This window comes from Herpailurus yagouaroundi, unplaced genomic scaffold, assembly GCF_014898765.1.
Source record: "Herpailurus yagouaroundi ecotype Mexico unplaced genomic scaffold, PumYag 190, whole genome shotgun sequence".
In the NCBI taxonomy this organism is placed as follows: Eukaryota; Metazoa; Chordata; class Mammalia; order Carnivora; family Felidae; genus Herpailurus; species Herpailurus yagouaroundi.
Genome location: NW_024412421.1, coordinates 8551919 through 8565115, shown reverse-complemented (window position 1 = coordinate 8565115; position 13197 = coordinate 8551919).

Genomic DNA, 13197 nt, shown 5'->3' with positions numbered 1-13197 from the left:
CATGAACGGGGGAGGGGCAGAGAGAGGGAGACACAGAATCCAAAACAGGCTCCAGGCTCTGAGCGGTCAGCACAGAGCCCGATGCGGGGCTCGAACCCACAGACCGCGAGATCGTGACCCGAGCTGAAGTCGGACGCTCAACCGACGGAGCCACCCAGGCGCCCCAGTTTTGGGTTTTTTTAATGATGTTGTGGGGACTCCTTTCTTACTCTCTGGTCTTGCTGCTCTAGGGAGACTCTTTCTTTTAAAATAGAAAGACTGAGGATGTGACAGAGGAAGGCACCTGCCAGGGTCCCCCAGTGGGTGAGCCCAGACCAGGACCCAGACTGCTTGCCTTCAGGCTTCAAGTGCCTTCCAACGAAGCGGCCCAGATGGGGGGGCATACTGGCCTTCTCTGGGGCTGTGGCAGGTGGGAAGGACGTGACCATGACCAGGAGCCGGTAGTGGAACCTCGTTAGGTGCCTGTACCCTTCTGAGCATCCTGGCAAGGGGCACCCCAAGACCGGTCACTACGGGTGCTGGCCACGGACCCAACAGCCAGGGAGGGGGTGGGGCGAGAAGCCGTGGCCCCCGGAGCCACCAGACAATCGCCCCACAGTCCGCAGCCCTCCTGTAAACAAGCTGTTGTGCCTGAGAGAACATGTTAATAGCAGGCCCTGCCATCCTGCCCTCTCTCTATGTCGGGGTAGGTCTGCAATTACCGTCTTAACCGACTCAGATATGGTTCACAAAGGGTAGACATTTCCCGGAGCTGTATACAATTTCTGCAAACGTTCTCCCCGCCCCCCTCCTCTTCTAGGGCTGGGGGGCTCAGGCTCCCTCCCTCCAGCAACCCTGCGAGGCCAGTGGTGAGGCACGCTCAAGAGAACATCACTGCAGAACCTTCCTTCCTCGCCCATAATACATCCACGGTGCCAAATTGGTCAGGCTCGAGGAGGGAGAGTTACGGCGCAGAGAAGTCCCCGTCAAACGTCTCTGGCCAGACCTTCGCTGTGCCTGGACTTCCTCCGTCAAAAAGAAAGCTTTCGGGCACGTCTACACGGAAAGCCGACGGTTCAGAGGCCTGGAAAGGCACATGTTCAAAAGTATATCTGTCCGGGCATGAGCCGAGTGGCGGGCAATGGGGATCGGGACAGTCCTGACCTGGGTCTCGGGGAAAAGCGGTTCTTGGCACACACAACCCCCCACATGCCCGCACTGTACACCTCGCAGGCCCAGAAACTGGTGTCAAGGAGGTACCCTGGAATGAGGAGAGAGGCTGGGAAGTAGACAGAGCGGGAGCCAAGGAAACTTCTAGGCTGTCGAGAGATCCACTGGGAGCGCCTGAATCCGACCTAATCGTCACTTTCGTTCCTCGCCCGTAAAACGGGGGTGATAACTCTACCAGTCAGGACAAGCCAGATCATCCTGAAACCACAAAAGCTCAGAGGCTTCCAACCACACGGGTTTCCTTCTCGCTCGTGCCCCAAGTCCGTTGCGGGTCAGCCAGGAGTCTTTCCTCGCGGTATTCGGAACAGCTACGAGCTCAAAGGTTGCTGGTTGCTGACCTGGAGGGACAAAGAACGGCGAAGGTCTTGCTCTGGTCGGTGAATAACCCGTGTCCCTTCTGTCCACACTCGTTGGCCGGAACCCGTCCCCTGACCCATCCAACCACAGGGAGCCAGGAAGTGTAGTCCCACTGTGTGTCCTAGAGGGGGAAAGTCCAAAATACCCGGTGGCCAGCATTTGTGCCTACCGCACCAATCAGAGGATGTGCTTCTAGGGTCGCTGAGAATATCAAATGATTTAAATTCACGGTAGGTTCTCCAGAAGTATAGGCTGACTGTTTGGGGACGACGGTGGTGGTCGCGGGGCTTCTCAGTAGGAAGAATATTAAAAAAGGACCCCAGGAAGCAGTCGAGGAAGGTACAAGCACCGTTGTAAACTGCTATGAAAATGACACGAGAAAATCTGATGTGCTGTCCAGAAAGGGTAAATCCTGGCGCTCCCACCAAGTTACTGTGTGATCTTAGGAAAGACGCCGTCTGTCTCTGATCATCTGATTCCTCTTTTGTGCAATAACGCTCCTGGGCTTGCCACCGGAGAATGAGCCTGGGGTTCGTGGGACGTGAAGCAAAAGAGTCAAGGGGTTGGCTTTGGCTCACCCCAGGACTCGGGGTGGCATCTGCCCCTTCCTTGGTGCTGAGCTCAGGAAAATCCTTGACATCGGAGCTGTCTGCGCCAGGCTTATGAATCTCAATCCCTAAATTATGGGTGACAGTGGCTTCTTAAAGAGGAAATGAATTGTTGCAACACAATCTAGCCATGTTGTATCGATATGATTAGCTAGTTATCCATGGAGTGCAGTAATTTGCTTTGATTTTTAAGTATCCGTTAGCAGCCAAGTCCTAATGAGGCGGCTCTAAATTGATTAGATACTCCAAGATACAGCACGGTTCACAGATTGTCTCAGAAAACTGTCAAGATCCCGAGACTGGCATTTCATCGGATTTAATGATTGCCGGAGAAGGTGTGCATCCCAGCCAGATACAATCACATTTGTCAGCGTGAGCCTTTTAAGCACAATTCAATTAAAGTGTTATTCTCTAATTTTATTAGAACCACAGCCCAGAGCTAATGCAAGCTCCTGATATTGCGTCAGGAGGGGAGTGTGCACAATTTAATTTCCCTAATTGGAATTTAGTGATCTAACATGCTTTTCATATCTTAATTCTGGGGATAATCTCCAGTTTTTGCACCTGCTACAATTCCTTTAATGGAAGCGAGGGATCAGATGCAACCAGGTCGTGCCTGGTGTGGAATCGCCGGGTCACATCTGCCTCGTTGAAGGGAATTTGCACATCTGGATCCTTTGCTTTGACCTGGTCCTTTCCCGCTGATCTTGGCCTTGCCTTTGATGAGGAGCTTCTCTACCCTGCATACGATCCGCGTCGCCAACCCGGGCCGGTGGTCTCAGAATGAGGCTGTGGGAAGAGCATAGGCTGGTTTGGGATCTCAGCTCCATCAGGCACCCATCCATGCGCTCGATCAATACTTAGTGGGCACCTACTGTGTGCCGGCACCGTGTGAGGTGTCGAGGGCATACACGCGAGTGAGTCAGGCATGATCTCTGACATCATGGGACTCCGAGCCCGCTGGGAAGAGGGTCAGAAAATAGCAATCACATGAATCGCAGGACAATCGCCCTTGTGATAAAAGATGTGTAGAGAAAGGACAATGTAAAAGAGACCTTGTTCTACTCTAGGCTTGGGTGTAGGGAGGGCCCCCGAGGACTTAATCCAAGACTCTGAGGAGTTCCTGTGGCCTTGGATGAGGGCCAGGGGAAGTGCTTGGAGCGCCCGCCCCAGACAAGGCCTATCCTCCAAGTCTTGGGCAGTATCCGAATGTTGGAAGAAACTCGGAACGTCTGTGGAGCCAGGAGTGGGCCACTTAGTTTAAATGAGGCAGAAGGCGCCAAGAAATTAGATTTGAGAGGTCGGTGGGGGCCAGATCCTATAGGACCTTATAGGTCTCCGTTGACATCTTTTGTCCCCTGCCCCGGTGTGGGAAGAAAATTAAAAGGTCACCCACCCACAGGTCAAGATGGGGAAGAATATTTTATTCCTGACATTGTCTAGCGTGGCCGGGGCTTGGTGAGGATACAAGGCTAGAAGAAGAAGAAAAATAGCTAAGATGTACTGGGCTCTCACGTCTTCTGCTTTTCTTGGCCTTGTCGCTGGATTCTTTGGATGGCCAGAGGAGGGCGCGGCGATTGTGTCCTTGCTACGGATGGGAAAACCGGCTCAGGGAGGGAGGTACCTTGTGCAAGGTCACCAGTTGGTCAATAGCGCAGCAGGCTAGCTGAGCCTTGGCTCACTCCGTTTGCCCGATGTTACATCCCTCCCCAGCCCTGAAGCGCGGGGCCTGTGACACGGGGGAGTTTCCAGAACTGCACTTGGGTCCACTTGGACGTCTAGAGCCCTGTGGCCCCCCGCACGCCCCCTCTTCAGCTCTAGACCGCCCCCGGCCAGCATTCAGTGGCAGGGCGCCCGGGGCCTCCCTCGTTCCTGACACGGCCACTTCTCGGAACTGTCCTGGCAACATCAGCAGCTGCTGGCCTTGGTCGGTCCCAGAAGGAATGACGCCCTCACGGTGGTCACAGCTACCTGACGGGCACCGGTCAGAAACGGCTTCGCGTTGGGCTCAGAATCAAGCCGCCCGCCCTTTCTGTGGCCCGCAAGGCTCTGGACGTCTGGCCCCCGCTCTATCTCCAACCCTCTCTCCCTCTTCTTTGCTTCGGCCACTCTTCTTTTAGGCTACTGCCTTTCTTCTCAAGACCTTTGAGCTCCCTGAACCCTCCACCTAGCACATCCCCTATCTAGAACAGTCTCCCCACAGATCCTCCTTCAAACCCGAGCTCAAACGTCACCCCTCGCACAGGCTTTCCCTGACCGGCCAGCCGAAACTGTCCCTCCGTTCTGAATCCTGTCCGTCCACCCAGCACCCGGAACTATGAACAAGTATCTGCTGTATGTACTTACTTCTTTATCGTCTCTCTCCCCTGACTAGAACGTAGTTCCATGGGGGCAGGCCTAGTCGGTCTCATTTTATCCAGCGCCTGCTACAGTATCTGGTCCACAGGAGATGATGAATAATCGTTGGATGAATGGATGGGTAGGTGAATGGCTGGCTGGCTGGCTGGCTGGCTAGAAGGATGAGGACATATATTGATGGGTGTCATGGAAAGAGCAACTGAAGAACCATAGACTACCAGGTCTCGAGCAATCTGCAGAAAGAAGCTGAAGTCCTGAGACCAGAATTGACTCATCCAAGCCCAGAAACCCGGCTTCCAGTAATGCTTTTGATAAAAAAAAAAAAAAAAAAAAAAAAAAAAAAAAAAAAGCTGACGAACCAGAGGAGGTCCAAGTAATAAAGTGGAAGGAGGACCGGAGGGAGGTGAGACTCCAGCATTCTGCCGAATGGACTCTTGTACCCATTCACGTATCTAGCCTCTATTCCTGAGTCAACTTGGCTTTGTCCCACGTGACCACCCCCCAACCTCGGCTGCTTGGTTAAAAGAGGGTAACTGCTCCCAAAGCTGCAAATCCACTGCGGGGGCAGTAACCCTGTCTAAGCACGTGAGCGAAACCAGTCCCATGTCCTTCCCGAGGATGTGACCCAGGAAACACCCGGGGAAGGAAGCGTTGCAGCAACACCGAGTCATGATAAAGAGCGGAGCCGCAGACTAGGACGTGCAAACTTGTTTCATTCGGCCTTCAGAATAAAAGCTTAGAGCTGAGATTAGCGGCTAACATGTGAAAAGCAGACATCATGGAGAAATCTGGATACCTGCCTTTGCTGGAGAGATCAGATCAGGCAGTGCTAGACCCACATGCCTGTCGGGCCACCACTGGCAGGCACTGAGCAGCCACTGCTCCTTGTATCTGTCACTCAGAGAGCATCCAGGAAGACCAGACCCACGCTAGGAGTTCAGCGGAGGGAATTTAATGCAGGTATTTAACTAGGAAGGTGTTAGAAGAGCTAAAAAAAATCAATGAGGAGACGGTGACGCAATCCTGAGACTAGCAACCGGGACAAAAGGGACAGAGGGAGGAGGCGATGTTATCACAGCTCAGGCATAGAGACTCCTGGGAGAATCTAGAACTATAGAGGGCCTGCCCTACAGAAGTGAGGCTTGTGGAGAGAGGTCGCGAGCCAGAAGGAGGAGGAGTTATCCGCAAGAGAGAGAGAGAGAGAGAGAGAGAGGGAGAAATACCCTGACTTCTCCCTTCTTCTCAACCGCGCCCCCCCCCCCCCCCCCCAGTCTCCCACCAGCACCTCCCATTGGCTGAACCTAGCCGGAAGCCGGTTGTTAAAGGATCATGGGAAATGTAGTTTACAGGGATCCACCCTGCAATGCAGCACCCGGCCGGAAAGGGAAGGGGGACCGGTCTGAGAGCAAACGGGTGAATGACCAACCCACTCTTCCAAGGGAAGAGGTGTTATCCGCCTGCCTCCTGGCCCACGGCACCCGTTGCGTTAGCTGCCCGGACCCACGGGCAAGTGCGTTCGTGACCCACGGCGTCGAGAAAGGGCCTAGACGCCAAGCAAGGGCGAGTTGATGTTGTAAGACAGCAAACGCTCTGAGAAAGCAGGTCTGAGAGCAGGGGAACAACTTCCTGGGAGGCTGAAGAAACAGCCCGTCCGCGAGGCTTCAAGGGTGGCAGAGCCATAGAGATATAACCCACGCGTTCGTGACTGAAGGCGGGAGCCTCGCTTCGATTCCTGCCCTTCCGGAAGCTGTCCTTCTTTCTCTGGTTTTTGCCTGGGTGCCCTCCACAACACGAGGCCCCTTGAGCGAGGCACTTTCTTGCCACCCGTAGAACCCAAATGGGACAAGCAACTTCGAGCCCTGTCGCGCTTCTGATCTCAGGACGTCTGCTTCCTGATTATTTTCTTGGAAGTTCTGCGATCATGTGGGAAGCGGGCAAGCAGCCATTCCCACTTGACAGATGGGAAAGCTGAGGCCGAACAGAGGGGGTTTGTCCAAGGTCACACAGGGAGTTGCTGGCCTAGCCAGGACCTGCCCCGTGAGGCCCGGTTCTAGGACTTCTCAAGGCTCCTCATCGCCTTGCCCAGGTTATCGCTACCATGAGCTCCCTCCTAAGCGCTCAAGTCCCCTTCCGCTTCCGGAGGTGGCGCTGCTAGCCTGAGTCCGTCAGAAGGACTTGGGTTTGGTCAAAAAGTAAGAGCTCCTGCCTCAAGCCACCCAACACAAGGAGTGAGGAGAGGAGACGAAACCCTTCAGAGACAGGAGGCAGGAAAGGAGCATTTTCTGGAAGTAACCAATCACGACCAACCCCTGCCCGGGTAGTGCTTGGTGCTAAATTACTTAAATTAACTCCGTTCATCCTCCCAATAACCCTATGAGGTGGGGGGGGGGGGGGTGGGCAGAGGTGACAGTATTATAGGGAGACGGAGTATCTGAGGCTCAGAGAGGCTAAGGAACTTGTCCAAGATCACACAGCTAATAAGTCATAGAGCTGGGACTTGACCTCAGAAGGCCTGGCTTTAGAAGCTTTGTTCGTAACGTTCATTAGCTCGTTTCAGCTTCCCAGCACTCCCGTAACCAGGTACTCTCGGTACTGCAGAGATAGTAAGTACCCAGCACTGCAGAGATAGTAAGACTGAGATCCAAGGAGGAAGCGTGGTTTGCCCAAGGTTTAAGACTTGTTAGCGGCAGGTTAAGAGGCTTGTTCTATTTGGGTCCCGGCCAGACGGCACCTCCCATGCCTCACATCCGCATCCCCAGGTTGAGACATGAGCTGATAGATATAACGACAACGAATACAGGATGTGGACTTGTAAATGTATCAGCTACTGTTCTAAGTGCTTTACAAGTATTAACGCATGTAATCCTTACACGAACCCCATGAAGAAGGTACGACTTAACTGCCATCACAGATTAGGGCAGGAAGGCCCAGAGAGGTTAGGTGGTTTGCCCAGGATCACACAGCTGGGAAGTGGTGCGGTCTGGTCCAGAGCTCCTCCGCTTTTCTGTCTTATCTCCTAGACAAGAGCCCCCCTTGAGGCCCGAGGGGCCCTGAACGCTGTACAAGACCCGCATCTAGGGATGGGGGGAGGGACCTAGGGGGAACACTGGCCTCCTCGACTCTGAACCACACCAGATAAATAGCGGGGAGCCCAGATCAAGGGTCGGGGGGCACTCTCGGCTGGGACAGCGAGGGACTCGAGAATGAGACGCTCGTGTCTGACGCCCGCCCCCCCCCCCCGGCCCCCGCCCCAGGGGCCGGGGTCACTAATGGAAACCCACAGGGTGTACCCAACGGAAGATGTGGCTGATGGGGAAGGTAGGCCTCTTGCTCTGCACAGGGGCGATCTCACCGTCAGAAACCATTAGGGGTCAGGTTTGTCTGTGAGCCAGGCTGGGGGCCGGGGCAGGGGAGCGGGGAAGACGAGAGGGGGCTATTAAAGCAGAAGGAGAAGCAGACAGAAGAGGGGGGAGCGGGGAGGGGGCGGGAGTGAGATTCAGAGAGAGGGGGAAGAGGAGAGAGGCGCATTGAAGCAACTGGGGGGGGGGGAAGCGAAAGGGGAGAGAGTAATTGTGAGCGCGCACTTTTCCATCTCCCCCTCCCCCACGCCTCTCTTCCCATCCCTCTTTTCCTCCCCCCACTGAAGTTGGTGACCGTCATCCTATAAATAACAAACAGAATGAGACTGGCGACCTGGCGGATGATTGAGGGAAATGATTATATAATTGTCTTTGCGAGCACGGGGTGGGGGGGGGGGGGGGGGGCGAAGAACAACGATTCTCTCCAGCCTTTCCTGCCCAGGATGGGGCTGGGGTGGTGGGGGGAAGGGGAGGGGAACCAGGTCACAGGCCTGCTGGGGGAATTATCTCTCAGGCTCTCTCCTGGGTGGTGAAGATTCATTTTATCTCATCATCGGGCCTGGCTGTCCTGGCCAGGTAAGTGCTCACGACAGTGAAAAATGATATGTGGCTTCGAAAAGGGCAGCGGAGAAAAAAAGGCAGGTCTCCAGCCTCCATCCCGGAGAGGGAGCCCAGCAGCCAGCACCCGGGATGACCGGGAGCCCAGGAGGGTCCCCTGAGACCCCCACAGATTCTGTCGCCCTTTGCCCCACCGTTTTAGGGCAAGGAGCCTCTGCGACTCTTCTGGACCCCAGGAGAGAGAGGCTCACCCTTAATGGCGCCCCTGTTCCAACAAAGCTGGGCAGGGGGGAAGCCAGGGTTTTGATGGTCATGTGATCAAAAGATAAGCCCGTCCCCCCTCCCCCCCCCCCCACCAGAAGAGCAACTTGGATAACAGGCTTTCTTCCATGACTCGAAATCCCAAAGGCAGACCTTCTGGTTAGAACTCCTAGCTACAGGTGACCAGCTCCTGTGAAAGTCTTTGCAGATCGTGACTGCTGGGATGTCTTTTGGCTTTTGTCCTAACAGGAGCTTCCTTCCTTCTCTCCTCCCTCCCGTGTTTCAGCGAGCATTTACTGAGCACCTGCTCTGCCGAACCCTGTCCCAAGGTCTGAGAACGTAGCGGTGAGGACGAACGACGCCCCCGCCTTCATGTCGTTTGTATCCTGCAAGAAATGACAGACCATAAATAAACCCACAGACAATAGCATAAATAGTGTTCGGTGCTATTTATTTAAAAAGGGGGGTCATGGGGGGGGGCGGGGGGGGCTGGCGCCCGACAAGGCTGGGCAGTAGGGAAGGCATCTCGGAGGGGGTCCGTGAGGGGGGTGGTGGGTGGGAGGTGAGGTCGGGGTGGCAAGACGCAGGGTAGGTTCGTGGGGGACCAGTGCGACTCAGGGTGACGGTCTTTGGCTGCTGGGTGGGAAGAGGACCCAGGTGAGCCGTGCGCCAGCTGCAAATGGTAAACCGGGGGCAGGGGGGGCCTGGGTAGATTCTGAAAGTAGAGTTGGTCAGATTTGTTTAGAAATTAGAGAAAGAGTAGAATTATCTTTTTTTTGTGTGTGTTTGTTCATTTGTTTTGGAGAGAGAGAGAGAGAGAGAACCCGGGAGGGGCAGGGAAGGGGGGAGAGAAAAGTCCTAAGCAGGCTCTGAGCTGTCAGCATAGAGCCCGTGCGGGGCTCGAACTCACAAACCCCAAGATCATGACCTGAGCCCAAATCAAGAGTCTGGCGCTTAACTGACCGAGCCACCCAGGCGCCCCTGGAATTATCTTTGAAAGGTGACCCAGTGAGCGCTGGGTGAAGGGCAGGCAGGTCCCCACCCGGGGGTGCAGAAGTGGAAGCCCTCCCCCCCTAGCTAGGCGGGCGCCTCCACGGTGGGAGAGAACACCTTGACCTTCCCCCCGGAGCTCTCTGGTGGCCAGTGGAGAAGAAGGCACTCCGCACAGAACATTTATTCTTGCCAGCCCTGGCGGGGGCCTCTCTGCAAAGTGCTATAACCCCCTTTTTGCACGAGGAAAAAAAAAAAAATATGCCTCGATTTCCATTCATCCACCCTGAATCAATGCTTTTAAAAAATCTCACGCACATTTGGCTTAAGAGCCGAAGCATACATTTTATGTTTTGACATGGTGTCATCGATCGGAGGCACGCGTGTGTGCCCCACCTGCCGGAGCCCCCCGCCCACCCCGGCAGCCGGCCTGGTCGCAGTGCGTCCTTAATGGCCTTGCCCCCGCCTGCACCTTCCATGCCTCCCCTGGCCCTCAGCACGGGGCCCTTTCTCAGGTTTTTTGAAAGGATCGATAAGGTGCTGAGGCCCCCCGCTGCGGCCTGTCACTCACACTCCGCCAGACCATAAATTATGTATCTGCCTCTCTCTCTGGCTCCGGCTAATTTCTATCGCACGCGTCCGTGGCCCTGCGACGGTCGACTCTTCCCAGCCTCAGAAGCAGGGGTGCAGTTGAACTTCAGCGAGGACGTGGGTCGGGGCAGCGGGCTCAGGAAGAGGGGCGGTAATGGGAGGAGAGGGACGCGGCCGCTGGCAGCCGGAAGGGATGGGGGGGGGCGTGGGCTGGGGCTCAGGGGGGTACTGAGCTGTCCTGGGGTGTTTCCAGGGGGCAGGGGGCCATCAGGGGCCATTTTCGCCACCTGGGAAGAAGGAACATATTTCTGGGGGAGCAGGAAGGAACGGAGGGTCACGCGAAATGGGTCTTCTGCCCTGGCTTTTATGCCAGAGGGAAATTGTGCCGAGAGGGGGGTAAAGGCGTCAGTAGTGAAGACAGTGGGCACAGCATCGCTTTGCTGGGCAGTGGGCCCCCCTCGCTCAGGAGCCTCCGGAGAAGCCACCCAGAGTGCTGCCCGGTTATGTTAGAACAGCAGTGGCTCGGGGGAACCCGGGTGGCTCAGCGGGTTAAACGTCCCATCTCAACTCAGGTCGTGAGTTCAAGCCCCGCGTCAGGCTCCGCGCTGACAGCGTGGAGCCTGCCTGGGTTCCCTCTCTCTCCCCCTCCCCCTCCCCACCCCCCCCCCCCCAAAAAAAAAAAAATAAAAGAAAAAAAAAAAAAAAAAAAAGAGCAGTGGGCTGGAAGGCAGGAGGTCCAGTCTCTCCCTGTTTACAGAGGAGCCAACCGAGTTCAGAGAGGTTGAGTCGGTGGCCCAAGATCACACAGCTAGAAGTGAGGGAGATCTAAACCCAGACCTGCCCAGCTCCAGAGACTGTGCTCTTGGTCCCTCGGTCCCGCTCCCCTTGTGGGTCCCAAGGCCCCTTCCTGTTCTCCTCTTTGATTCTCTTAGAATCTGTTCCCATGGGCTCTGCACCCTTCCTTCCCCACCCCCTGCCCTCAGGGCCTTCCCCAGCTACAGTCCCATCAGGACCCCCTTTCCTACGCCTTCTCGCCACTTCAATCTACATAACCACCATGAGTTATGCGTTGGTATGACAACGGCGCCCAATGGATTGGTCTGTTTTCCCCACCTAAGTACATTTTGGCAATGAAACACAGAAAGGGATCTGAGCCAGAAATCCAGGCCCAGAGCAGGTCCTTCCCTCCGTTTTCACCTCAGTTTTCTCATCTGTGAAACGGGTATGAAGTCATGGACGTTTTATGTGCCTCTTGATGGACACGATGAGGAGGGAGAGAAACGGGTCATTCTTGAAGATCAAAGTGGATAACCAGGGGCTTGAAAAATGTGAAGCTCTAAAACACCGACACGCGAAACAGATGGCTACAAATATTTTCAAACGTGCAGTGTTTTATCCCCACTCGGGGGAATAGGACTCTAACTGATGCTCTGGGTGACACTAAACAGGAAATTGGGAAGATAATCTGGCTCTGCTAGGTGATAGTCACCTGTCTACTGGTCCCGGGGTTCCACTGAGGCCCGGGGCAGCTCCTTGGGCAACGAACAATGTTTCCAGCCCGGGAACAATCACAGTCGCCCCGATCCCCATTCCACTGCTGTGAGTAGTGTGTCTAATGGACACGGTCCCCAGACCTACGAAGCTCAGAGCTGACAATATCTGTCCGCGTCTCGCAGGGACGAGGGGTCTCCGGCCGGGAGCTGAGAACCAAGCCCAGGCACTCATGCATTTGATACTCATCCGCAGGCACACTCATTTCGCAAGTAATTAGTATCTGGAAATTACTTGGCACAGCGCCTGGCATACAGTAGGTGCTATATAAGTGCACGTCTGCATCGTGTATTCATCATTCGACTCACTCGCTACTCAGTCACAGCACTGGTTTGCACAACACCAGGGGATGACCCTTATATGTATCAGGGGCCTTGCTCATTCTCTTTCTTTTTTTTTTTTTTTTAATTTTTTTTTAATGTTTTATTTTATATGTGAGAGACAGAGAGAGAGAGCATGAGCAGGGGAGGGGCAGAGATAGGGAGGCACAGAATCGGAAGCAGGCTCCAGGCTCTGAGCCATCAGCACAGAGCCCAATGTGGGACTCGAACTCACAAACCGCAAGATCATGCATGACCTGAGCCCAAGTCGGAGGCTCAACCGACTGAGCCACCCAGGCGCCCCTCTCCTTCCCTTTCTGAAGCCTGACCCTGGGCCGGGGCCTTTGGGCCTCCCAGATGAATAAAAGAGCCCCCTCCCAAGGATCTCACAGTCTGCAGCAAGGGAAAAGAAGATGTCTGTAAACATCAATAATTCCAGCCTAAGGTGGAAAGCAAGAACTAGCCCTTGCAAGATAAAAATAGACAGAAGAGGAGGAGGAAGGGGAGGATAAGGCGGGGGAAGGAGAGATCTCAGTTGCCTTCAGGGCTCAGGCTGTTAAAGTCAATCAGAGGTGGAAAAAAAAAAATCTAGAAATGCCTGCCCCACCTGCAGGGGGCAGCAGTGAGCCATCTCCGGGCAATTGCTTTTGTTCGGGACCGGTAGTAGGGCCGGGATCACCGGGCCTTCTGACTTCTTTCTGGAGAAGCGGGAAATCCGGATTTTGTTGCCATCTTTGCCGATTTTTAAAAACAGAGCGCAAGTCAAACAAAAGGGCAACCAGTTTGCAACCCTGCAACTGAGCTTTGCAAGAAGCTTTGAGCTTTGCAAGAAGAAATCAACTCCTTCCCAGGGAAGGCTTCACGGTTGGTGGGGGAGCCTGACCTTGAGGACGTGGTAAGAGTGATGTGTGATGTGCCAGGACACGCTTAACGGGGACCCTAGAGGGAATCCATTTCATTTCTCAGATCATTAAGCCGAGGCCCAAGGGACTGGTTCCTTTGGGCTGCCAGGTAACAGGGAATCGGAAAAGGGGC